We start from the raw sequence: 27557 nt of genomic DNA on the forward strand, positions 1-27557 counted from the left end.
AGAGAGTGTCTCCGTGTCCCAATGTGTATCCCAATGTCCCCAGGTCTCACAGTGTCCCCATGTGTCCCTTAGTGTCTCAGTGTCCCCATGTTTCCCTGCTGCCTTTCCCCTCATCCCTCACTTCCCTGAGCTGTCTGTCTCTGCAGGCTGGGAGCTGCTGTCTGAACTCTCTGTGCTGTATAGCTGCTCCCCCGCGGATTTGTGAGTAGAGAGAGGCAGGGAGGGATATGCTGTAACTTCCTATCCCTGCCTTTCTCCACACACAGTGACCCCTACTGGCTGGTTATCTCCATTTATACTGAGAAAAATATCTGCATTTGTATTAACGGTATTGCTGCAGTACTGGCACGGCCAGGCAGCCTCAAATACCATCTGTTCCGGTAAAATACCAGTCAGGTGGCAAACCTAAGAGTAGTGTGTAAAAAAAAAAAGAAAGTACAAAAAAATAATAATTTTCTTTTTTTTTTTTTAAATGGGCCTATTCCATGGGCCTGGGCCCGGACCTGGAGCTGCAGCTCCATCAGTTATGCAGCTCCTATGTTAATCCAGCTCTGGTTGTACTGAAACATTGATTATGTGCAAATGCATGTCTGCTTCCAATAAATTTGTTCTTTTGTTTATTTTGAAGCCCTATGAGTGCTTTCTCTTATGTTTGAGTGATAGTTTTCAGTTTTATGTTTTTATTTCCCGCTTCCATATCTGCACACTATGCTAGCTCAATGCATTATGGGGCTGGTATAGATTTTTTTTCCAGGGCTGCTTTTCGTTCCCAGTCTGGCCCTGGTGAGAATTCAAAGTGAAATCAAATTTAAAGTCAAAATAGCTGAACTATATGCTTCCGGTTTGGCTACAGTGGCCTATCATTTAAAATTCACTTAGAATTTTCATTTTAGTAAATACCCCTTTGAGAGTTAATCACTAAAATGAAAATTGCTAGGAATTCAAAGTGAATTCTAGGGGAATTTCAAAATGTCAGCCAACATAGGACAATTGGAAAAATTCCCAGCTATTTTGCACTAAAATTTAAAGGGACTCTCCGGGCAGCCCCTGTTTACTCACCTGGTTCCAGCGCCGGGAGCCTCGTGAAGCCGCGCCCCCTATTTCGTCAAAATTACGAAATAGGCGGGCGCGAGCAGGGAGCAATCAGACGCTTCCATTTGGAAGCGTCATTGCTCCCTTGTGCGCATGCGCGGCTTCCGCCCTCTGAAGTCCTCAGCACACTACCGCGCATGCGCGCGGTGTGAGCGGTCGCGAGCTGAGCTGACTGACAGCTCAGCTCGCGGTCTTTGCCCGCCCCCCTCCTCTGCTGACAGGCTGGAGAGAGAAGGCGCGCACACAGTGCCTTCTCTCTCCTGCACACGTCAGACGTATTTTCAAACGTCTGACGTGTACAGGGCCTTTTTAGGGCCCTGCATGATAGGAAGTGCCTCTAGTGGCCGTCTGAGTGACGGCCACTGGAGGTATTCCTATCAATCAATGTAAACACTGTATTTTCTCTGAAAATACATTGTTTACATTAGATTGCCTGCAGGGAGCTATAGATCTCACCTGAACAAATACATTAAGCTGTAGTTGTTCAGGTGACTATAGTGTCCCTTTAATTTTATTTGGATTCCGAACAGGTCACATTTTAGTAAGTAAAATAGCTCTTGAAAAAGGCCTGAACTGAGAGACAAATGCGTTGGGTGAGAGGGATACTTGTGTTTTGTTTTGTTGTTTGTTTGTGTGTTTGTTTTTGTTGTTTATTGTTTCATACCTTATTTGCTTTACTTGAAATAACTTTTTAGAATATCAGTATTTTATCTGCACTATTTATGTGTACTAAATCTCTGAACAACATTATACAATGCACATTACTGGTTCCTATTTCACTTCAATTTCCATACTGGACCAAGAGATTCTAAGAATTCTCAATAACATTTTTAAATATCAAAAGTGTGAGTTAAGGTGCCGTCTGTCAAGAGTTAATTTACTGGGTAGAACTTACACTATGGGCGTGAGATATTTACATTCACAATGTCTTAAATATTTGTGCATTAGTCTCATGAAAAAATCATTGATTCTATTAACAAGAACAGTAAATTGTAACCTAATTAGAAATTAATCTCCTATTTAACTATAGTCACAGCATGGATACTTGATAAAAAATTTTGTTATTCGATTTTCTATTGACAACAATTTGCTGTTTAAAGAATAAAATTGTTTTCTACTGCCAAATTCCACACAAAAAAGCAGATTTTGCATATCATATTTTGTTAGTAAACTGTGTTGTCTGATAATATCTATTATTGCCTGCATGCTTATGAAGAAATTTGACAAGAGCTATTGCCCTCTAGTGGTGTGGAAAGGTTGTAAGAATACATTGGTAAGACTAACAATGAAATATAATTTTTTTAAACTAAATAAAACAAAATCAGCTGGATTGGAATAGAAACTGGAATAATAGAATGAGATTGTGGCACGATGGCCACCTAAAAGGGTTACTCCAACCATCAAGACCACTCACTGATTTGAAGTGGTCATTGGGGTAGGAGTCTTTTTTTTTTATTGCATTAATAGTGACCAATAGGGCATTTTAAAAGGAAATGTATCCCACAAAATGGGTTGATGTAGTCCTCCCAACTGTCCTAATTTGGTTGGGACATTTCCAATTTTAGGGACCTGTAGCACTAGGTCCCTTCCCACCTGCACCTGTGCCACCAACCCCAGCTGGAAGCTATGGCTAATGTGGAGTGTAACTCTGGATTAGCCATTACCAATTCATACCAGCGATGGGCAGCAGTGATAGTCTGAGGGAAATTAGCTGACACTCTCGGCCCCTCACTGCCGCCCATTACAAGTTAAGCTAAAGCTTCCACATTAGCAGCATCGAAAAAGATTTACCAATGAAAAGTGGGATGGCCCCAGGAGTATTTGGCACCGTAAACACTTCAAAGAGATGAAGAGGTTATGGAGACCTATAACTTGTGCTTTGTCTTATAGTCCATCGATAAGTATAAAGCTTTAAACTAAGAAATACCACCTCAATGTTGTAGATGTGTGATTTTTACTAAGATAAATTAGTGATCGTACCCGTCCAACCTTTTACCCTTCATGATGATATATTGGCACTGACAGAGTTAAGACATAAACTGTTTTCTGTGCTTGTCGCAGATGCATATTTTTAGTATTATGTGCTTTAGAGATTTTTAATATCAAATTACAATCTCCATGTACCCCTAATAGTATCTGTGTTCAGTTTATTACATGAGTAGATATCTCTAGTTAAAAAGAGCCTGGATTTCATAGTAGATTTAATTGCACCTATACCTGGCACTAGTTAAACGACTAACAAATGTATAGATGAGTAAATGTATTTTTAAAAAATGCATATTGCGGGGGGCAGAGCTTGACCACCAGCCTGAACACACGCCATGCTTGCAAGCTACTCCGAGCAAACAATAAAACACAAATATCCCGAACGGGAAAGTCCATCCAGCCCTCAAAAGCTAACAACCACACTCCATAACGCCCCCTGAGGCGATAGATGCCTTTCTTTCTAACACTGAACCAGCCTAGACGGAAGCGGAAAATCGGGGCCTACCCCACATTGACACTCCCGAGCCTGGAGGCGCTCCTTTCTCAACAAGTAAGAGGCGACATTCCCCAGACCTCACATTTCACCCCGGCCCAAATGCCAGCAATGGGTCGCCGCTCGCAGAAAACAACAGCGACGGACAGCAGGAACATTGAGGCAATGTTACAAAGGCCCACGCAGCCCAAACCCGCTCCCGCAAATGCCCTGTGACCCACCTTCCACACTTACTCAAATGAGCAAACAGGGCCCGAACACCCGCTGGCTTCACAACCGACGACACCTGCAACCCCCTTCCAACTCCACACCGACAACCAGACACGACCTGAAGGTCTTACTGGCAGATTTTCACAAAATACTGGCGACGGAACTCGCTCCCATCAAACAGGACATGAAAGCCATTACAGACCGAGTACAGGCCTTCGAAAGAGACATCTCAGACATACAGACTCACGGGGGGACATATCGCCTACCTGGACCAGCAAGCGCATCAACCACATTGCCATGAGACACCATACTCAGATGCCTCACAACACATGCCAAAATACGAATTATGTCGGCAATCAGAGGCAAAACACTGATAACCTTCGAAGAGGCCTCTCTAACGTTCTATCAGGACTTAACAAAAGAAACTCTCCTGTGGCGTAAAATATTCCATCCAGTGACAAGCCAGCTCCGCTCAGCAAATATAGGCTACAGGTGGGGAACAAACGGATCCATGACAGTGACCCGACACGGAAGCCTGCACACACTCACCTCGATAGAAGACGCAACACCATTCCTGACAGCGCTAGACCTGGCGCCCCTGTTGGTCAGCACACCTCAGAGAGCCTCCACTGCCACATCCACCTGGAACCCAGAGCGCACAGCATCATTCGTCCCGAGGTCCGAGAACACACAAGCAACGGAACCAGGAACAAGCTCAAGAAACGACCCAACATAGGGCGCATATGACCCTGCCGGGGACTACGTCATCCTGCACAACGTTCCCAAGTTTCCCAAGACACCACTTGATCGGGACTATATGTTCAGAACCATATGTTCAGCTCTATACTATTGACGCACACTTAAGTGCTTCCCCTCTCTCTCTCCTTTATTTTACTCACCAAGATTGATTAAGAGGACAAACGCTAGCAACATGGCGCACAGCCCAGGGTCGGGGACACTACCACAGCGCCAACTATATATTAAAATGAGAATTCAAATTGAATTCAAAGTGAATTTCAAATGTGAGGCCAGAGTAGCCGTGCTGAAAGCATAGATGACGTAAAGGGATACTCCAGACATCCAATGCACTTTAGCTTGCTGAAGTGCTTTATGTGTGAAGAGTATGTCCTCCTTTTTTCGTTATACAAAAAGTGCAGACTTTTATAATTTAACATGGTTACATCCCTTGGCTGTCAGTCAGACAACAAGTCCTGTTATTTCCTTATTTTGTGCAACTGAGTAGATCTAAACTCAAGATGCAGCAATAGTCCAGAACACCTGCCTTGCAAAGACTTCTCATTGAGCTGCATTGGGAAGTCTGTGATTGGACAGCCACAGAAAGTCTAGGCGAGGTCAAAAGGGCAGGGCTTGCAAAAGCTGCAGACAAGAGATAAGTAGGGTATGCAAGCTGGGTTTGGATATACTCCCCCCAAAAAATTAATAATTAAAGGAACACTTTAGTCACCTAAATTACTTTAGCTAAATAAAGCAGTTTTAGTGTATAGGTCATTCCCCTGCAATTTCACTGCTCAATTCACTGTCATTTAGGAGTTAAATCACTTTGTTTCTGTTTATGCAGCCCTAGCCACACCTCCCCTGGCTATGATTGACAGAGCCTGCATGAAAAAAAAAAACTGTTTTCACTTTCAAACAGATGTAATTTACCTTAAATAATTGTATCTCAATCTCTAAATTGAACTTTAATCACATACAGGAGGCTCTTGTGGGGTCTAGCAAGCTATTAACATAGCAGGGGATAAGAAAATCTTAATTAAACAGAACTTGCAATAAAGAAAGCCTAAATATGGCTCTCTTTACAGGAAGTGTTTATGGAAGGCTGTGCAAGTCACATGCAGGGAGGTGTGACTAGGGTTCATAAACAAAGGGATTTAACTCCTAAATGGCAGAGGATTGAGCAGTGAGGCTGCAGGAGCATGTTCTATACACCAAAACTGCTTCATTAAGCTAAAGTTGTTCAGGTGACTATAGTGTCCCTTTAACTCCTTAAGGACACATGACATGTGTGACATGTCATGATTCCCTTTTATTCCAGAAGTTTGGTCCTTAATGGGGTTAAATGCATGCATGTATGTTTTCATTGGAGGTATATCTACTAAAAAGTAATTTATTATTTTTTTTTAATTTATTTTTTTTGCGGGGGGGGGGGGGGGGGGAGGGAGGGCAGTGGCATTCATAATGTAGAGCAATTCCAAGTATATTATTAAACCAGACAGAGGGTGATTGTTCCAAATTTAGTAATTTACCTCAGAATGGCTGCCATGGCCTTCACAAACAAGGACCATTACACTATACATGCATAAATACATTATAAACAACTGTAGAATTGAATATGCACATACATAAACCATAAAGACCTTTAAAGGTACAACACAGTTTGTTTTACAAGCCAGCTGGTTAAGCCCAATCTTTACTAAATATGTACAGTATAGTGCTTGACAGCCTGTTACTGGCCTTACTGTGCACAGCACTGCAGAGGGCACTAGAGGGCGCCCCATTCAGACAGCTCACTGGTTATGCTGCTTTTTTTTTTTTCTTGTCCCGGAGCATTTCGGGAGTTGTGGTTTTATTGGACGGTTGGTGTTTGGTTGTCTAAGCGCCGGCCAACTACAACTCCCGACAGCCTTTGCGTGGCTTTGGCTTTGCGGTGCCCACTGTCACAGCCAACTGGAAGGGGAAATGCGGCTGAGTCCCCAGGCAGAATAAACGCAGAATAGATCCAGAGGGAGGGCAGGTGGCTTCTAACGTAAGTACCCTGTGGGTGTATGGCATGGCTGGCAGTGAGCTGGACTGGTGACATATGTACTGGGCTGCATGTCTGGGAACTCCACTTACTGATCGTGGGGAGGGCTATATATATATATTAATTATTATTATTATCATTAAAATACAATTATAGACACTGACAGTGTCATAGTATTATATACATATAATAAACACTGATTAATAGCAGCACTCCTAGACAGACATTCATAATAATAAGAATATATTCAAATTAAAGCCTTGTCAGAGAGCCTGTCCTGGTTTTACACAAACACTGACAATATTACTTAGTAAAAACACTGTCAGCAAAGCACATAGACATTCATGATAAGGATATACTTTAGATATAGCCATATGAAAGTCACTGACAGTATAACAATAGATTTAATAAACACTGATTAATAGCAACACTCATAGACATTGATAATAAGAATATACTTAAATTAAAGCCATGTTAAAGAGCCTGTCCTGGTTTTACACAAACACTGACAATATTACTTGGGAAACACAGTCAACAAAGCACATAGACAGACATTCATGATAAGGATATAGTTTAGATATAGCCATATGAAAGCTACTGACAGTATTACAATAGATTTAATAATCACTGATTAATAGCAACACTCAGACATTGATAATAAGAATATAATCTATTTAAAGCATGCTAAAGAGCCTGTCCTGGTTTTACACAAACACTGACAATATTACTTAGTAAACACTGACAGCAAAGCACATAGACAGACATTCATGGTAAGTATATAATTTAGATATAGCCATATTAAAGTCACTGACAGTATAACAATAGATTTAATAAACACTGATTAATAGCAACACTTATAGAGATCGATAATAAGAATATATTCAAATTAGAGCCATGTCAAAGAGCCTGTCCTGGTTTTACACAAAACACTGGCAATATTACTTCGTAAACACTGTCAGCAAAGCACATAGACATCCACTATAAGAATATAAGCTATTTAAAGCCATGTCAAAGAAGCCTGGCCTGATTAAAGCCATGTTAAAGAGCCTGCCCTTAATGTACACAATGACAATATTACTTAGTAAACATTGTGAGCCATGCACATAGGAATTCATAATCAGGCGTTTACCCTAGATACAGCCATATCAAAGGCAATGACAATATTATAATATACCTAATATAAACACTGATTAATAGCAATACTCCATTACATTCATAATAAGAATATACCCTAATTAAAGCTATGTTGATATATAGGGACACTGACAATATTACATTGAGAGCAATAACAGTAGGCATTCATGATCTGAATTTCATTTAAATAAAGCCTTATCAAAGACACTGATAGCACTACAAATGTTATAATAAACACTGATTATCAGTAATGACCATAAGGCATTTATCGTGAGAATATATCCTATTCAGTGACGCGTCAAAGATCCTCTTCAGATTTACAGGGACACTGACGGTATTACATAGTAATAGGTTGTAAACACTGACTGACGGCAATGGCCATAGGCATTCATAACGTGATTTTACACTGCAGCCGGGTTAAAGGTGCTGAGTTATTACCTGTCCTGAATTATACACATGCCGATTTTCTAATTGGATTTGTGCAGTTTCCGTGTTTTGTTGTTTGTATACCTTCCTTTGTGTTGTCAAGTGTTACATAAAAGCAAAACTTCATGATATTCAAGACGTGCAAGCAATATTTCGACTGATGTTTTTTAACCCTTTGACCGTATTGTTGTTGCTTTGAAGGGTTAATGAACTGGAGAAAATAAAATAGAAGCCCTCCTGAATTATTTCAACTCTGAGACCTAATGTTCATTAGAAGTTTGAATTAAATGTGGTTGGAATTCTTAATTCTTAAGTTCATCCAGATCAAAAGTGGTTCTGAATTTTTGCGCTCTACTTTAGCCATACCTCCAGTGGTGTGGTAGAGCCATGGGTAGCCAATGGCCCTCATTCAGTTTTAAACCGTGTGAAATCAGGCATTAGGTTGCTCAATGTACTATAACCACTTAAGTGAGTTGAATTGGTTATGGTGCTTAGAGAGGGCTAAGGGAGTAAGCTGTGCTGCGCTAACACACCAACAGGATGGCTATCCATAAACTCCAAATTTTCTTACACTTTAAAATATCTCTGGTAATTGTCGAAAGTTTTATTCAAAACATTTTATGAGAGACAGAACTCCCAACTGTTCTCCAAATTTTGGCTTAGGCTCTCCATGCCGTTAGGAGAATTTCTAGCCATTGTCTGATTTTCATGTGTGCCAAAATCTTCCACAGATGGCATGCCCAAGTGGAGACGATGAAGTGCCACACTGGACGGAGCAAAGATTGTGTTTTTCCACAAAACAGTTTGACTTTTGGGCATTCAAAACAAAGCAAGTCCCAGGCATGGTATAAAGTTAAGGGCAGATTTATTGAGAAAGAACTTTTAGGCATTGCCACCACATGTGAAGGTAATTACCCTGTTAACCACACAGCCTCCAGTAGTCATCTCCCACATGTTATATAAGGTGACTTGTGTGCAGCCTGTTTTACTGTTTCTAAACTCCAGACCTTTCACACAGTTTCCCTTGCTGAAATACCTTGTTTGAAGACGTGTGAAGACAGGTCCTTTTTTTTTTTCTCCTTCTTTCATTTAGAGAGAAAAAAACAGTGCAGCTTTCAATAGAAATTGGCACTTTTATAAATGAACCTTGTTAGACCCTCCAGGCTGTCAATCAGACAAGTGATCCTGTTACTTCCTGGTTGTTAAGCTCAGTGGAACTAAACTTCAGAGGAAGCAATTGCTCAGAGCACCTGCTTTGCAAAGACTTCTCATTGTGCTGCATTGGAAGCCTGTGATTGGACAGCCACAGAAAGTCTGAGCTGGGATTAGAAGGGGAGGGCTTGCAAATGCTGCAGACAAGAGATCTACTGCTTTTTGCAAGTAATTTTTAGATTTGAAAAAAATGCATACTGACATGCATGCATGTTTTCATTGGGGGCATATGTACTAAACCATTTCCTTTTTTAGATTTTTTTTTTTTGTATTTGGACAATGGAGTCCAAAATGTACATCCCTCCTGCAGCGAATTGGTTAATTACGATCTTTTTGTCTTCTTGTGTATTGTGTACTTGTTATTTTGTACATTGATATAAAAAGTGTTGGTTATAGATCAGTATGTCCACTAGCATTTAGCGTCCGGTATGAAACCGCATTGTAAGACATTTTATTTTTGTGTCCTAGAGGCTGTATTGGAGATTGTTGTCCACCCTCTTTGTTTTAAAATTTACAAATTCACTACAACAAATCATGATTAAATAGCATGTGTACGGCATATTTTTCGAGGAATTCTCGTGAACAAGTAGCTAGACAATTTATGCCTCACGGAATGTTGCGGATTTAGAAGTGCAGGAAATATCACTACGACTGTGGCAATATCATACTTCGTGGAAACCTCTATGATAAGGATTTGTGGCATTTTTTTGTCGTGTAAATGTGAGAAATTTTGTGGTTTTGGAAAAAATGTTGTGTGTGTGCACTAATAAATATCTGTTTAATTATTCAAAAATTTAATTTATGGGAAGCAGATAAGACATTTTTCTTTTGGTCTAGCTAGATGTGCTGTCATAAAACTTTGGAGAATTTTGTCAGTATGACTATTTTATCTGGTGACTAAACAAGAGTACGCTTATATCAATCACACCCCATGCCAACATTTTACTTGAGCTGCTTTGCATTTTGTGGTTTTTGGTTTGGTTGTTTTTTATGTTCTGTTTATTTTTTTTAATGACCCAATGGGTTTTTATATGTTTTTATAGCCTGGAGACACTGATAACTTGTATTTATGGTATATGCTGTATGCTTTGCAGAACAGCTGTCATTTATGCTGTAAATGCAATTAATTCACCAAATTGAATTACGCTAGCAGTCTACGCCCGCAATGTACGCAGGTTTCCTCCTACCAATATTTAATCATTGTATCCTGCTAGGTTTAAAGGGACATAACAAGCACTGCAGCCGCAATGGTTTATTGTTGTAGTAATGGTATCAGGACGTCATGAGTACTGTCTCTCGAGTTTTTGTCAGAGCATTTTCATTTAGTTCGAAAAGAAAAATCCTTGTGGCCTGAAGCCATCCTTTGGAAAAAATATTTTCCTTGTTCCCTTATTATAGTCTTGTGCCTTATTACTTGTGTGGTAACATCAGCGATCAAACAAAACTATGTCCCCTCAAAGCTACAGTTTGATTTCCCTTTGTGTTTCTGTGGCGGTAACGGTTCTATATCACAAACCAATTTGTGTCTTCGTAGTGTCTGATATTTTGTCTGTCTTATTTTGTTGTCCCCTCTTGCCATTCCCGCACCTGCAGCAGTGATACATGCACCGATGATACAATTGTTTACCTTCTTCTGTCCAAACAATAGCAGTGGGTCAAAATTCCTTTTGCTACGCTATTATGAGCTTCCCATTTGGAAGACTTTAGTTTTACCTTAGGCTTACTCCATAGCTCAGCAGTTTATTTATCACGAGGCTGTCACTTTTTTGAGAGCATTATATTGGCTGTACTCCTGATAGACAAAAATGAAAAAAACCTTATTCATATTCCTTGTTTTTCCTCTCCTGCAAGATTATTTTAGTGCTCGACCAGTACGTACTGCCACTGATTCTAGTTAGAAGAATATGTTTTAATGAAGAGATGTAGAATTTGCAATAAGTTTTAAAAGTATGGAAAACAAAAATCCGGAAACCATTTTTGTTTTTGAAAGAAATGCAATGTTAGCACTCCTTTCACATATAAATAATTCACTTTGCTACTTTAGGTAAATAATTGTGTTTTATGTACAGTTTGGTCACCTCGGAACCTACTTTCTATCACCCTCTGTTCTCCCTCCTTCTCTGTGTAGTTTCCCCCATGTTGTTGTTATATATATATATATATATATATATATATATATATATATATATATATTTATTTTTTTTTCCATTTGCAGGGTCCATCTATTTTTATTGCACCCTTTGTTTCCATTGCTTTTCCTATTTTCGGTTCAATCTTCCCCTATGTTTATTGCTCTTCTTTTCGTTGCTATCCCTTTTTTCTTAAAGGAAAACCTCAAGCACAATAACCACTATTGTAGGCAGGGAACCTAGCAGACCCCAGGTTAGAAGTTCAAAATGGTTCGCCTACTTACAGTGCGCAGACACCAGGCCCTGGAACCATAACCAATACATATTGCTGTAGTGGTTATGGTCTGTGGAGTGATCCTTCCACATTCCCTCTTTGTTGCTTTCGCATTGCTTGCACTCTCCTCCACTCATCTGCTTTCTGTCTCTCTCCATCGTTTACATCTTCCTTGTTTCATCCATGCTTTTTCTCAATTTTTAAAAATTTTGAAATTATTTATGCCTCATTATATTTTCACTTTTCTTCTCTTGATTGTCCCCGCTTAGCTATCTCTTTTTTTTTTCCACCCTCCGATCCTCCTTTGTATCAATGTGTTTTCCCCTATCCTATTGCTCTCTCTCCTTTTTATTTCTACCCCATCCTTTGCTACCTGCTTTGATAATTTGTTACTTTTCTCTCTATTACATTGCCTTTCACAAGCCAGCCAGAGAATTTCTGAAACACTTAGTGTCTCTGAAGGCCCCTCCACCTCCCAAACACAAAACTTACACTTTGCATACTCACACAAACACACAATGACACCAACCCTCCCCATCACATGTCTACACACAGTGTTACACTCACAGCTGGAGAAAAGATTACTGCATAAAATCATGTTCCCTGTTGGTCAATTGGTGTTAGAGCCAGTGATAGTTCTGTACCTCTACCTTTTTGCTTCTGACACTCTCTGCACACTCCTGTGTCTGCTGTTATGAAGGCACAGGGACATTACATTAATTCCCCAATTCCCCATCTGCTATGCCCTTCACAAAAGTTACACTGGTGTAGTGCACTGATAGTCAACCATCTCAGAAAAGAAACAGAGCTGTCATGCTCACAATCTGTTATGATCAACGTGACTGTGGCCTTCTGGAGTTTTCGGATGCTTTTGGATATAATACAGTGACTCTTCTACTGTTACCGGCAGAAGGCAGAACAGCGACTCTTCTTTGTCCTTAGTGTCTAATGTGCAAATAAGACTGTCTGTACACCCCCTCCAATGACAAAGATTACTTTTAATGCTCTTCCCCCCCTTAATTATGAGCTATGTAAAGGATGATGATAGCATAAAATATTTTCCCAGCTTCTGTCTCAATGTTATGCTGGAGAGTAAATTGGGTGCAGTTAAGGCTTCCTCTGCCTACAGAGTATTCAGAGACATCTTACTCCACGGCAGCCTGGCCAAGAGCATGTTAAAGTGTCCCAGTGGGTTTTGGTAGCACATGGCAATGGGGAGTGACTCCAGCCAACCGATTGGGAACCACTGCCGTAGGTCATTGTTTTGCTTTATCAGCTTTGATCAGAATACAATGTGAGCCAATGTGTTGAATTCAAAAGCAGAATACACAGTTCCCGGGGCACCGGTCCAAGCGTGTGCTTGCCCACTTTGCTGCTTATTCTGCAATAGCCGATAACATTTAATTTAACCAGAACTTGAACTAATAAAGGGACAGGATCCATTGTTTGTGTACTGGGTATTATGTGTGTATCACTGCAGTTTTATTAAAAAATAAATAAATCATTTTTTTAAAAGTGGTTTTCCATGAGAATGAATTCACCAGAATTTGTATCCAGGCATGGCCGCCTCCATTTATACAGATTAAACCTTTTGTGCATTAAATCATTAAGCATATTTCTTATTTTAAACTCCGTTAAAACTTTTTCTTAAATTTTCATTTGCAGTTTGAAACGGCTGAGTTTTTAAATCTGGTCCTTCCCTCTGTGCACCTTCCTTGACCACTTTTTCCTTCGGTGAGGGAGAGTGACATAAGCAGAGGAACATAAGGCTGAGGGAGAACCTGACCTCAGCACAGGGGGGGGGGAAGCGTTAAAGGACCACTATAATGCCAGGAAAACATACTCGTTTTCCTGGCACTATAGTGCCCTGAGGGTGCCAGGGGTTAAATATACCTCTTTCTCCAGCGCCGGGCAGAGAACTCTCCTCCTCCATATCGCCGTCATCGGCTGAATGCGCATGCGCCTTGCATTACACAGGTGAGTTCTTTTAAGCACAGGTTCTTTTATATTGCTTAAAATTAGCTGAAACGTTTTGTTTAATGTTGGTGTGGAATGTACTTTTCGTATTTAAAGTACTTATTAATACATCATTGCATATAGTGCTGGTTCATTGGCTATATATGTATTTGGGATTACTCAAAAAAGAGTTCTAACTGGTTCCCCCAAGCACACGTCGCCCAGCCCTACTCCCCCTTTGATTTCCCCTATAGTATTGCTTTCTCCCTTTAATTCCTTTCCCCATCCATTGTTACCTGCAATGATCGTTGTTACTTCTCTCCCTATTACATTCCCTTTCGCAAGCCAGCCGTAGAATTCCTGGCACTCCTGGTGTCTTGGAAGCCCCCTCCACCTCCCAAACACACAGATTATTCTAGTCCATACCACAAGCACACTTACACTTTGACAGTTAGCCACATACTCGCACCCAGTTTACCAATGGGCCAGGCTTCAGATACCCGAGAGCCATTTTTTGCCAAACCATTCAAACTATTTGACAATCCAGTCCAGATAAAGCACAGCCAGGGCTCACATTATTATTCAGGAGGATAAATATTTAATTTGTCTAAACAATTTATCACTTTGTATAAAAGTGTGTGTACTCAACACTTTTATCTATTAACCGTACATTATATTATTACATAACAGATTACATAACAGAACATTATATTATTAACAGTAAAAACCATCCTAAATAATTATCACTTGCTATAAAAAGAAACGAAAGTTCTAGAGGTATATATTAACCCCTTAAGGACTGAGCCAAATGTACAAGTTGTGAACAAAACAAAACGTAAACAAAACCTGGCATTTGCGCTATATGTCTGTCCAACCGTAATTCACCTCTTTCATATTAAATACACCCCCGCTTATTATATATCATTTTATTCAGGGGAAACAGGGCTTTCATTTAATATCAAATATTTAGCTATGAAACATAATTCAATATGAAAAAAATGGGAGAAAATAAGATTTTTATTTTTATTTTTTAAGTTCTACATGACATTTTAACTGTCAATGTCATAATACTGTTTGCTTTTACTGCAATAAAGTACATATATTTGTATTCAGCAAAGTCTCACGTGTAAAACAGTACCCCCTATGTACAGGTTTTATGGTGTTTTGGGAAGTTGCAGGGTCAAATATAGCATGTTACATTTGAAATTGAAATTTGCCAGATTGGTTACGTTGCCTTTGAGACTGTATAGTAGCCCAGGAATTTAATTTACACCCATAATGGCATACCATTTGCAATAGTAGATAACCCAAGGTATTGCAAATGGGGTATGTCCAGTCTTTTTTAGTAGCCATTTGGTCACAAACACTGGCCAAAGTTAGCGTTAGTATTTGTTTGTGTGTAAAAAATACAAAAAACGCCAATTTTGGCCAGTGTTTGTGACTAAGTGGCTACGAAAAAAGACTGGACATACCCCATTTGCAATACCTTGGGTTGTCTACTATTGCAAATGGTATGCCATCATAGGGGTAATTTTCATTCTTGGGCTACCATAGGGTCACAAAGGCAACGTAAGCAATCTGGTGAATTTTAATGTGAAAAAATGGTAATCTAACAAGAAAGAGAATGCACACCAAAAAAAAGCCATAATAGTCACTTAACCTGGTTTAATACGCCAATATCAGATACAGGCAAAAACAAACAATTATAATTAAAGTGACAAAATTAGGCACAAAAAATAATTAATTTCCCTTGATAAAGGCAACCAGGAGGTGCCGAAACGTTGGGGGGGTTACTTTTTGTGTCCTGTTTCTGCCCTGTTAGGCTTGTGAAAACTTTTGGTAATTATCATTGATTTTTTTGATTTATTTTTTGTGCCTAATTTTGTCACTTTAATTATAATTGTGTGTATATATATATATATATACATATATATATATATATACACACACATACATACACACAAAATACAGAATCCAGCGCACTCGCACTTATTAACTAAACAGTGATTTCAAATTTTAGAGATTGTAATAGTTTTATTTAAAAACACCTCACCTAGGCAAAAAATGATGGGGGTTTAGTTACATTATATGATCATACATTGCATGTTCAGGTGAGTGCAGCCCTCTTGGTTTCTTATTATATATATATGATCTAAGTATATAATAATTTTTTTTTACACTTATTTAACTTTTTTTTTTTTTTTTTATTTGATTTCAGCCAGCAGGGGGACTGACTACCTGTCATTACAGGCAGTCCCCCTGCTGGCAATGCAGCAGGCAGCTATCTCGGCCATGTGATTGTGAGGTCCTCGCAAGGACCTCACTCTCACATGGCCGGGGGGGCTGCTGGAGGGCGGACATGCCGCGGGGGTCTTCCTGGGGGACCCCCCAACCGCGAACGCCGGCGTGGGATCGCCGACGACCGGGTAAGTTAAAAAAAAAACAAAAAAACGGAGGGCGTACAATTACGCCCGGTGGCATTTAGAGCCGCTTAAAAAAGGACGTAATTGTACGCCCTCCGGTGTTAAAGGGTTAAATATCTGAATCCCAGTTTTAATCCCAGTCCAGTTTTAAAGGGATCCTCCACTGCCCAAATACAAAAATTTATAAAAATCACTTTTTTACTAGATAAACCCCCAATACTAACTCTGCTGGAGGAGAGGGAAGCTGAAAAACTTTATAGTGTTAGGATTACAGCTTTGTATTCTTAATACTAAAGTATTCCTATAATTTATAAAAGTACCAATTGTTATTGAAATTTCCACTTTTTGTAAAATGAAAAAAAGACGACACACTCTTCACATATAAGGCACTTCAGCAAGCTAAAGTGCTCCTTTAACTTTCCATTGTTTATTTTTTGTATGTGTTTTTGAGAGCAAGCTTACATGGATGTTCTTTACAGGTGTTTTTTTTTTTTTGTTTTTTAACAGGTGTTCTTTAGTGAAACTACTATTTTTTGTTTTGTTTCACACTCAATGGAAGCCAAATAAGAATCAAAACTTGTAAGAAATGAAACTACGCAAAGATTATAAACTAGGAAATAAATGTAACTACAGTATAATACAGAGGTTTTCAAAGGAACGCTACACTGTTATATTTTACTATATATATACCCCAATAAAAACATGCTTTTATTATGCAATTTTGCATTGGGGCATTAATGTAAAAACAGCTTGCAAAAGCTGCAGATCTCTTGTCTGCCAGGAAGTAAAAGGATCAGTCGTCTGACCGACAGCTGAGGATCAATTTTTAAAAGTGCTCATTTCTATTGAAAACAGCACTCTCTCAAAAATAAAACGAGGACACACTTCGTCACATGTAAGGCACTTCAGCAAGCTACAGTGCTTTCGATGTTTGGAGACTTGCTATAAAGGGACACTATAGGCACCCAGATCACTTCAAGGATCACTATATGGTCAGGAACACAAACATGTATTCCTGACCCTATAGTGTTAAAACCACCATCTAGCCCCCCTGGGCCCCTCATGCCTCCATAAATATAGCAAAATCTTACTGTATTCAAGCCAAAAGCTGTAGATCTGAATTCTGTTTGCCAAAAAAAAAAAAAAAACAAGCAGTCTGCTGACATCATAAGAAGTGGTAGCCTGATCCAATCACAGTGCTTCCCCATAGGATTGGCTGAGGATGACAAGGAGGCAGATAAGGGGCAGAGCCAGCATGATTCAAACACAGTCCTGGCCAATCAGCATCTCCTCATAGAGATGAATTGAATCAATTAATCTCTATGAGGAAAGTTCAGTGTCTGCATGCAAAGGGAGGAGATACTGAATGTTTGGATGCATTTTAGGCAGCCATGACCCAGGAAGGATGTCTAACAGCTATCTAAGGAGTGGCCAGGGAAGTTATCACTAGGCTGTAATGTAAACACTGCATTTTCTCTGAAAAGACAGTGCTTACAGCAAAAAGCCTAAAGGTAATGATTCTATTCACCAGAACAAATTCAATAAGCTGTAGTTGTTCCGGTGACTATAGTGTCCCTTTAAGCTCATTGATAAACTGCAATAATTACATTGCAGGGTTAGCTCCACCTCTAGTGGCTGCCTACCAGACAGACACTAGAGGCTCTTTTGGGTCGTTAGGCGACTTTTGGTAGCCGGACGCTGGGCGTCCTAACGCTATGCATGGGGACATTCAGTGTCAGCTAAAACCCCATAGGAAAGCATTGATTCAATGCTTTCCTATGGGGTTGTCCTAATGCAATTGCAGTGACTGCCACGCTTGCGCACAGCAGGGGAAGAGAGGCGAGGGCAGAGCATGACCCAGTGCCGAGGGACATCGGCATTGGATTGGGGTAATTGACAAAAGGGTTTTTTGAACCCTTGCAACACTATGGATGGGGCACAAGCGCTATAGGCTAGGACAGGGCTTGACAAATTTGCTTTGAATCTAGGAGCCAGCTAAAAAAGTAAGGAGCCAGTTTTTTTTTTTGTTTTTTTAAACTTACAAAGCTTTATAATCCATGATAATTGTATTCAAGATACAATTCTTAAAGAGACACTATAGTCGCCAGGATCACTATAGATAAATGTAGAGGTTCTGATTTCTATAGCCTGTCCCTACTGTCTTTTCAATGTAAACACTGCCTTTTCAGAGAAAAGTCAGTGTTTACCTTGCTTCCTAGTGACACCTCTAGTGGCATCCACTCAGACGGCCACCAGTAGTGCTTCCTGTGTCCGTGCTGCACAGTGTGCAGGACCTATATTCAGAGTCTCCACACCCTGCATGGAGGTGCTAGACGTTCCCCATAGAGACGCATTAATTAAATGAGATGCTGCACATTCACAATAGCCTCTCAATACTTTCCTATGGGAAAACATTGGATTGCGTGAAATCATCCAGCTTGTGATGTCATATTCCGGCCCTACTTAGCGGCACATGAGGGAGCAGAGCAGGGAGATCACAGCTTCCCAGTAACAATACGCGCAGCCTCCATGATCCCCCAGCATGCTGACTGACTACAGGCTGCCCCCTCCTCTGAAATAATGGGTTCACATATCACAGACGCCAAGGCAAAATTCCTGGGCACCATTGCTCCCTGGCGCCTGGGATTTGTCGAGCCCTGGGCTAGGATTACAATTTTGCATTCCTAGCCTATAGATTTCCTTTAACTTTGTTTTTGGGTGTTTGTAAGACCAAGTTAACATGAATAGATAGCATGTCAAATGTAATAAAGAAAACCCTTTAAAGATGCTACAATTTTTAGTTTTGTTTCACAATGAAAGACAGATAAGAATTGAAACTTGTAGGACAATGGTAAGATTTCTGTTACTTTGAGGAAGGGGGGGCGACAACATGCCAGCCAGACTGATGGCAATATATTGTATAGGGCAGGGGGAAGCAACCTTTTTGTAGCACAGTGCCAAAACAAGATGTTAAAGGGACACTATAGTCACCAGAACAACTACAGGTTATTGAATTTGTTCTGGTGAGTAGAATCATTACCTTCAGGCTTTTTGCTGTAAACACAGAGAAAATGCAGTGTTTACATTACAGCCTAGTGATAACTTCACTGGCCACTCCTCAGATGGCTGTTAGAGATCCTTCCTGCATCATGGCTGCCTAAAATGCATCCAAACATTCAGTGTCTCCTCCCTCTGCATGCAGACACTGAACTTTCCTCAGAGATTCATTGATTCAGTTAATCTCTATGAGGAAATGCTGATTGGCCAGGGCTGTGTTTGAATCATGATGGCTCTGCCCCTGATCTGCCTCCTTGTCAGTCTCAGCCAATCCTATGGAGAAGCATTGTGATTGGATCAGACTACCACTTCTGATGAGGTCAGCAGACTGCTTGTTTTTCTGAGGCAAACAGCATGCAGAGTTACAGCTTCAGGCATTAAAACAGTAAGATTTTGCTATATTTATGGAGGCATGAGGCGTTCAGATGGTGGTTTTAACACTATAGGGTCAGGAATACATGTTTGTGTTCCTGACCCTATAGTGATCCTTTAACGTTCTTTGGCCTGCGGGCTTATTTTTTTTTAATTTTTTTTTTTTTAATTGGTGTGTGTATGTTGCCGTATATTGATTGTGTTATTTATGGGTGCGGCAGTTGTAATGTTGTATTTGTGTGTATGTGGGCTGTTATACTGAATATGTTCATGACTAGTTTGTGGTATTGTGTATGATACCTATGAATGTGGGCTGTGTATGGGGGCTGATTGTGTGTGTGTGTGTGGCTGCTTGTGGGATTGTGTGCTTGTATGTGGATTGTCAGTGGTATTGTGTTTGTGGGAACCATGTATGTGTTGGCTGTTTGTATTATTTGTATGAGTGAAAAGCTTCTTATGAGTGGAGCAGCTCTGTGTATATCCAGCAGTGTGGATGGCTTCTCTGGGGTCCAGGTGGGACCTGTATGGCCAGGAACAGGTCAAGGGCAGGAGCTGCGATAGTTGCTGCAGGCTGCTCTATTCCAGTGCAAATTCCCATTCATGAGAGCTGGGAGGAAGCGATCTGAGATGACTTCCTCTTCGTGCTGCAATGCTTTATTCAAGGATTATCCTTCATCACCTGCAACCACCACTCGGTTTGCACTAGCAGGTGTCTGAAGTCCCTTTGGGCTCTAGCACCCTTGAGTGCCGTAGAAAGGCAACTCGAGTGCCATAGGTTGCTGACCCCTGATATAGGGCCTGTTAAACATGAAGCTACTCTGGTTGGTAAAGTTGTAACTACAGTCTTTGATGATATTTCTGGTGCGATAATAGCCAGAACACCCTACATGTCCAAACATTATTATATAGAAGGAAAAGGGAAAGAATGAAACGCAAAAACAAATTTAAAATGTATGAACACCTAAAATAATACTTCTTTTTTTATTTTAATGGTAAAAGAAAGACTAACGATGCCACTCATTTGGTTCTATTTATAGTCACAACTCATCTTTAATAATACAGGTAGACTATTATTAAGAAATGCTTAGGGCTCTCCTCTGCTTAGGGCTGCAGGTCTCCTGTCCTCAGTTAACATCTAATAAGCCAAATGCAGAGGTCTAATTATAGATGTGTTTTGTAGCTCAGCTTATACAGGCATTAGTATGTTAACAAACATTACTGAAGAGCAAGCTTTAGGAATGATTTGACAACTTACCTGGGTCTCACCAGGGCATTCCAGGCACCATAACCACTGTAGTGGGCTGTTGTAGTTATGGTGCTTGGAGTGTTCTTTCAAATTACAGGCTACTGTCCACGATTCGTACATTTCTGTATCAGTACTGCATTCCCAAAAGTACTGTAGTAGAGAGTAGACCCCATGACTTTGGAATGAGTCTAATAAAGATTTTTTTTGTTTGTTCTTGTTTCAATTATTTTATTGAGCATCAAGCATAAAAAATGCATTAATTATACTATAAAAATGTGCGGAGTTATTCATGCCATGCATATGTAAATCTTTGTCTCCTAAAACTCGATCAACAGCTGGGAAAACAAGGGGCTGGCTGCACTCACCTAAACATGCTTAAATGGGGTGCTGCTGGGGGCCAAGTAGTACAGTAAAAATAGAAATCCAGCACACTCACTTATCAACTAAACAGCTACTTTGATGCTGACAGATTTTACTGGTTTTATTAAAAACACCTAATCTAGGCAAAAAATAATGGGGGTTTGGTTACACTATATGATCATACATTGCATAAGCCTGCCACAAACGTCAATGTACCCCATCTTTGGCAGGTCCTACTCTCACTGCCAACTGTCTACTAAATGAGCTACTCACTTGGGGAAATCCTTCCATCTCGAGTTCTCTGCAGTACAAGGCTTAAATAGGGTCCTGAGATGAGACACCTGTGACAGGTGACAGCTGTTGTGGCATTGCTGGCATTATTGTTATATGTATTATCTATGCATGAAAAATAAAGAATAAAAAAAAATGCATTAATTATAACAAATTATAAAGAACAAGTAAAATTAATAAAACATACATAATGTGATCTGAGAAGAACACCGATAAATTCACAGTAAGCGAATAGCAAATAGGGAATCTAAGTGACATTTCTGAAAACACATTAAAAATTTATATAAAGCTATAGGGGACACCATTTGAGCAGGAGAAACAAAAAATTCCTTGAGTTTTATAGTTTGAGGCAAAAGCCCAAGATTTAGCAGGATTTTATAAAAAATTTTTTTATATATTACACTTGAATATCGGTTTATAAAATTACCGGGTCACCAGACTGACGGCATGCATATAATTTGTACATACGGTCATATAAACTGATTTTAGCCCAGTATTGCAGGCTTGCAAAACTAAAATGTTGAGTGGGGGCAAAGTAACTCGGTTGCTAAATAATATATTGATTCTAATTTGCAGGTTCAATGGCAGTAATACACGCAGGCAATTACTAATGGAATGCATTAGTCAAAACAGACCCTCCCTCTGCACCCAGGGAATTATCTTTGGTCATATTGTTGTATATTTTCGACAGACTCCCGTATGTGGTTTATTAACTTAGCTGGGAATTTGGAGAATTGATAAGGCAATTAAAAAAAATATATATTGAAATTGCTTGAAATTCTCTCTTTTTAGTCAATAAACTCTGTCGTCTATTTTCTTGTATAGAATGATGCTTTGTCAAATTGTAATGTGTTTTCATTGGACTTTCCCAAGCTGGAGGTGAATTCACAAAATAAAATCACAGTATACTTAGTGCCATCATGAGGCTTCTGTTTTGGGTTATTTTTAACTACGTAGATCTCTGCTAATCATTTCATCAAGACATTTGCCAGCAGTCATACCTAATTCTCTTTTGAACACTTGAATCCTGATTTAACCAATAGCCAAGCAGAAGATGTTTCAATCCCCCTAAATCCTGTAGAGGGATTTATTAATTGCTCTAAAGGATTATATCCATCCCTCTATCTAGAAAACGTCCAGCTCAGCATACCTGAGCACTCTATTTGCTGTCTAAGATAGAAAGTCCTAAGCCTCTTATTTTTGGTTAGCTGCTTATTTATGTCTGGGCAACATGGCAGACAAGGATGGTGTAACACTCCCAACATGTTGTCTGTAAGCACAAGAGGTTACCTAAGGAACCGGTGATTACATTCACTTCATTGGAAATTCCATTACTAAATAAATACATGAAATAGCAGGAATCTTGGGTTGTTTGTTTTTTTACCATGTGATTAAATTTGTATTACATATTTAGCAAATAATATTACAATCATTTTCAATCCAGGCACAGCCAGGGCCCACGATGCAAATGAGGAGGAGAAAAAGAAACATCATCTAATTTTCTTCTCTTCTTTCTATGATGAGTGAGATGCAAAAGACAAACTTGAAACCAGGATTGATGGAGATATCTAGGAGAAGGGCAAAGAGTTGTGGGTTCATTTTTTTTTTTAGTTCTTTATTTTAGAGACAGTAGCATTACACATTCAGTGTCATTGGCAAGCATACAGATTGTCTGTCTCTAGTTTTATTTTTGACAGTTAAGGTAAAATGTAGCATTCACAATTATGAACATGAGAAGATAAAGAAAAAAATAATTATGGCAAATAAGGGAGGGCTGGGATAGTGTGGGGAACAATGTAATGAGACCATTTTCGGTTCCTTAACAACCAACCAAGTTATTTTGTAAAAGCGAATTCCCACCAAGGATCCCATTTTTTGTAAAAGGATGGTAGTGTATTGTGTACCATGACTGTTAGCTGGTCCATGAGATGATTTTGAGCTATTTTAGATATTTCCTCCTCCCTTGTTGGGGTTGATACTCCCAACCAAGATGTCACCAGAGCCCTCCTCGCTACTAAGGTTATTTTATTAAACCGTTTCTGAGATTTGTCTTCCAGAGGTTCTGAATCAAATGTCCTATGGAATACGTCGGTCAAAAGATCTCTAACACCTTCCCAGAATTGAGTTATTTTTGGACAGGTCCACCACGGTGTCCATATAATCTCCAGAAATCATCAATGGGTATTTTCCCATTCTATACAGTTGAACAGGAGTAGTGTACCAGCGAAAAAAAGTGTTATACATCTGTTACTCGGCAGTTACACATATGGAGACCCTGGTAGCAGCCTCCCATTCACCCTCCTGGATCTTTCTCCCTCTGGGAAATATACCTTATTGGTCCACAAATGGTAGTGTCTGTGACACTAAGCCTGGTTGACATTTGCTTGAAAGGCACAGTATTTAGAAGAGTGTAGAAGACTGTTCTGTCGCTTTATGCACACCAGTCTGATGTGCAAAATCACAAATTTGTATGTAGCAAAAAAAAAAAGTCTCTCTTTTGTTTTGTGGATAAAATAAATGAGGTCCGGGCACTCAGGATTGCTGCAAGAGGACATGTTTATTGGAACAAAAATTGCTACACCGAGGCATTTATAGAGTTTGTCAAGCAGTTATTGTTTAGTGAGACTTTCTCCTTCAAGGCAACGTAATTAAGTACTGAGGATTGACACCATAAGTGACCATAATGTTGTATACCTGTAATTTCTAAGTTCTTAAAATTTTAAGGGCACATTCCAGTGTGGAACACCCAATTCCTTAGGACTGTGGTCATTGGGGAAGGATTGGAGGGTAATTTGAATTTTAGATTTTATCCCAAATTGATACAGATGTATGGCTGGGCAAGTAGTCCAGAGTAATGACCTGTGGAGTTTTTGGCCACGTGTAGAATTTAGGGAGATCGGAACACGTTAAATAGGATTCAAGGTCTGCCCATCTTCTCTCCCCTGGTGGAGCATGCCACATTATCTTGCCAGTGGAGCTAAGTAGCAGTACATCAGTAAGTCCAACCCATCTGTCAATTTTGAATTGTAGAGCATATTCCTTGCCAGTCTGTGCTGCTTGTTGCCCAACATAAATAAATGTATAGCTCAAGGTCCCGCATTGTAACTCGGAAGAGCAACCTCGGCAGTACATTCATTTTGATATTATGCCTTCTTCCAACCCACAAGATCAGTTTCTTCTCCAGGTCTCCCCTGAGTTTTTGGAACAGTACTGAATAATTTGTAGCAAATAAGGCTTTTGGGTCATCTGTAATTTGAATGCCCAAATACTGAAAAGATGATTTAAACCGGAACTTATACTTTGACTTTATTTGTCCGTGTCAGTGGCTAACTGGTTCCTAGGCATTGCGTGGGATTTGTCTATGTTAATCCGATATTCAGAGAGGGAGGCAAAGTCTGAGTAGTGTAAAAAGCGGTATGAAGATGTAGAATTTGCAAGGATCAGAAGAACATCATTGGCATACACCACTATTTAAAAAAAAAAAATACCCCTTCTTCTATCCCTTCTATTACTTGGGTTTCCCTCAGATAGAGGAGATGATCCAATGAAATGGTGAACAACAAGGGAGACAAAATGCACCACTGCTTTATCCTGCTAGTGCAAAAGGATGCAGGACATGCCCCAGGGATGGCTAGTTGTTCCTTTAGCCCCGTTTAAAAAGCTCTGATATCTTCTAAAAATGGGGGAGGAAAGCCCCACGCCTCCATCAGGCCAAACGGATATGGCCATGTTTCCCTGTCAAGTTCGTTTCATGCATCCAAGGAAAGAAACAGAGAAGGCATCTGTATCTTTCTAATTCTCCAGGCCAAATCTATCACTCTTATGGTATTGTCGTATAATTGTTGGTGAGAGGAAAAACCCCACCTGATCTGTATTCATTTCGGTAGTACTGGGTTAAGGCCAGATAGCTGGCACCTTTACTAACACTTTTGCAACAGTATTGAGTAATCGTATGGGTCCGTAATTACTAACCACAGTGGCCGTAATTACTAAAGTGGCCGTAATTGCTAAAAACAGTGGGTGGCGCACTCTACATGCAATCAAAAAGTGTAAGTGCAGAATAACAGGTGAAGAAACCACTACCTAATACACATTTAATTGGTTGTTCCTTGAATATACTACTCTGTCAAGTTTATTTATTTCTTACAGCCATTTGTGGAGAACAAACCCGATTAGGTAGTGGTTTCTACACCTGTTATTCTGCACTTACACTTTTTGATTGCATGTAGAGTGCGCCACCCACTGTTTTTTTCTGGGTTTTGCATTTTGTATTTGGGGAATTGGGTGATTGATTCCCATTCAGGGATTGGCGACACCTTCTTAGCGCCATTGTAATTTCACGTTTTTTTGTACACTCCCATACAATACCATAAGCAGCCCCACACGTACACACACCACCAAACACACAATGTGACATATTATATTATCCAGACACAGTTCCACAAGCAGCCCCATACACAGCCCACATTCATAGGTATCATACACAATGTCACCAACTACTCATGTACATATACAATATAACCGCTCACATACGCAAAAAATACAGTATTACAAAGCAACTGCAGCACCCAAAAATAACATACGGTAAGCACAATACGCTAACATACAGACCTCATTTTTAAAAAAAAAAAAATAGGACCAGCACGCCAAGGAACTTCAAAATCTTGTTTTGACACAGTACTATTAAAAGGTCACCTAGCCCTGACATAGAAGGAAGGGAAAGATTTTTTAAAAAATCCAAGGATTCCTTATATGCCTGATTTTCAAATAAATGCTCAGGCACATGATTTATACAATGATTTGAAAAAAATCTCTAAAGGCCGAGTGGATGCTTTCTGGAGAGGACACTAGCTTTCCCAATGGGTCTTTGATATGTTATGTTATTATTTATATAGCGCCAAAATAATTCTGCAGCGCTTTGATGGCTACAATAGGCTTGGTGCGAGTACAAGGGTGTAGCATTCTGGCCAACAACATGTCAATTTTATTCGCCTCTTTATGGAAAAAGTGATGGTACAATGTAATCTGTCGAGCAACATCCTCTAGTAGGAATTTTTTTAGATGATCCCTGGAGGCTCTTGGTTCTTCTAGTGTTTGGGGAGGAGGGATCTGTTTTATGTCTTGATTCTGCCTTCTGTTCTTTGGAAATTGATTATTGCTTGAGATTTGGCTTTTTTCGTTGGGTGGCTTAGCTAATCACCACCTTGTGGGCAGGGAGATTTCATTTGAGGCATTGGATGCAAAATATTCTTCTATGCTGGGGGTAACTTTTTCCACTACACCCTGGTTCCTCAGAGCCGCATTCAGCCTTCAGGACTAGTAGAATCCCTTCTATTAATTTCTGTCTGCATTGTCTGACCATGAGATAGAATTGATCTCTAATACAGAAGACTCCACTGTTAATCAAGAACCTAATCTATGTTAGAGTATGTTCTATGGGGAGCAGAATAGAAAGTATAGTCCAGTGTATGTGGATGCTGTGTTCTCCATATATTGATCAAACTACTGGAGTCTATCAATCTCCTCAACAGTCCGTCTTGCCAACCCACACCATCTGTTCTAATCCTACCCTGGAGAGGACCTCTTAGGGGGCTTCTATGTTATTGGGAGCATAAATTTTAATAAGTGAAGGGTATGTGAACCATGTCAGTAGGTCTAAGAGTATAATATTTTATATTCTGGACGCAGTAGACAACGTATGGTGAATGGAAAGGTAAGTAAGGTATCGGTAAATTACAAAGCCAATACCGATTATCAGTAAAATGCTGAATATCGTCTCTAATAATCAGCGGAACCAACAATCGGTTTCTCCTAGTTTGTAGACTGAATGTTATTGCCTATAACATTGCACTTTATGTGTATTAAATTAAATAACTATTAGGTTTATAGAGCTGCAACATAAATGTGTGTGTATATATATATATATATTTAGATTTACTTTCTATACATTTTTCTTATGCCTGGTTTAATGACTGGTTTCTTATGATGGTTTATATAGCAAGTGGTCTACATCCCATCCTTTTTTTAAATTCCTTAGAATTTAGTGTTAGAATTAATATGCTGAAAATACTGCATTCAATCCAGTATCTATGTGAGTCACTCTTTGAAGACATCATTACTGCTGCTCCTGGTTGA

At 39.7% G+C, this 27557-nt stretch overlaps 1 protein-coding gene across 3 annotated transcripts in view; it reads left to right on the forward strand.

The window, feature by feature from the left end:
* Nucleotides 1-6437: 6437 nt before the first annotated feature.
* Nucleotides 6438-27557, forward strand: part of MIB2 (MIB E3 ubiquitin protein ligase 2) — an 83377-nt gene continuing 62257 nt past the window's right edge. For 2 of the 3 annotated variants that reach the window (XM_063436378.1, XM_063436383.1), the window contains exon 1: nt 6438-6545. The gene's annotated coding sequence lies outside the window, so the exon portion shown is untranslated. Of the gene's footprint in view, nt 6546-18926; nt 18948-27557 lie in introns of those variants that run through there. The other variant, XM_063436380.1, reaches the window with a different exon arrangement.

Source organism: Pelobates fuscus, chromosome 11 (genome assembly GCF_036172605.1).
Source record: "Pelobates fuscus isolate aPelFus1 chromosome 11, aPelFus1.pri, whole genome shotgun sequence".
Lineage (NCBI taxonomy): Eukaryota > Metazoa > Chordata > Amphibia > Anura > Pelobatidae > Pelobates > Pelobates fuscus.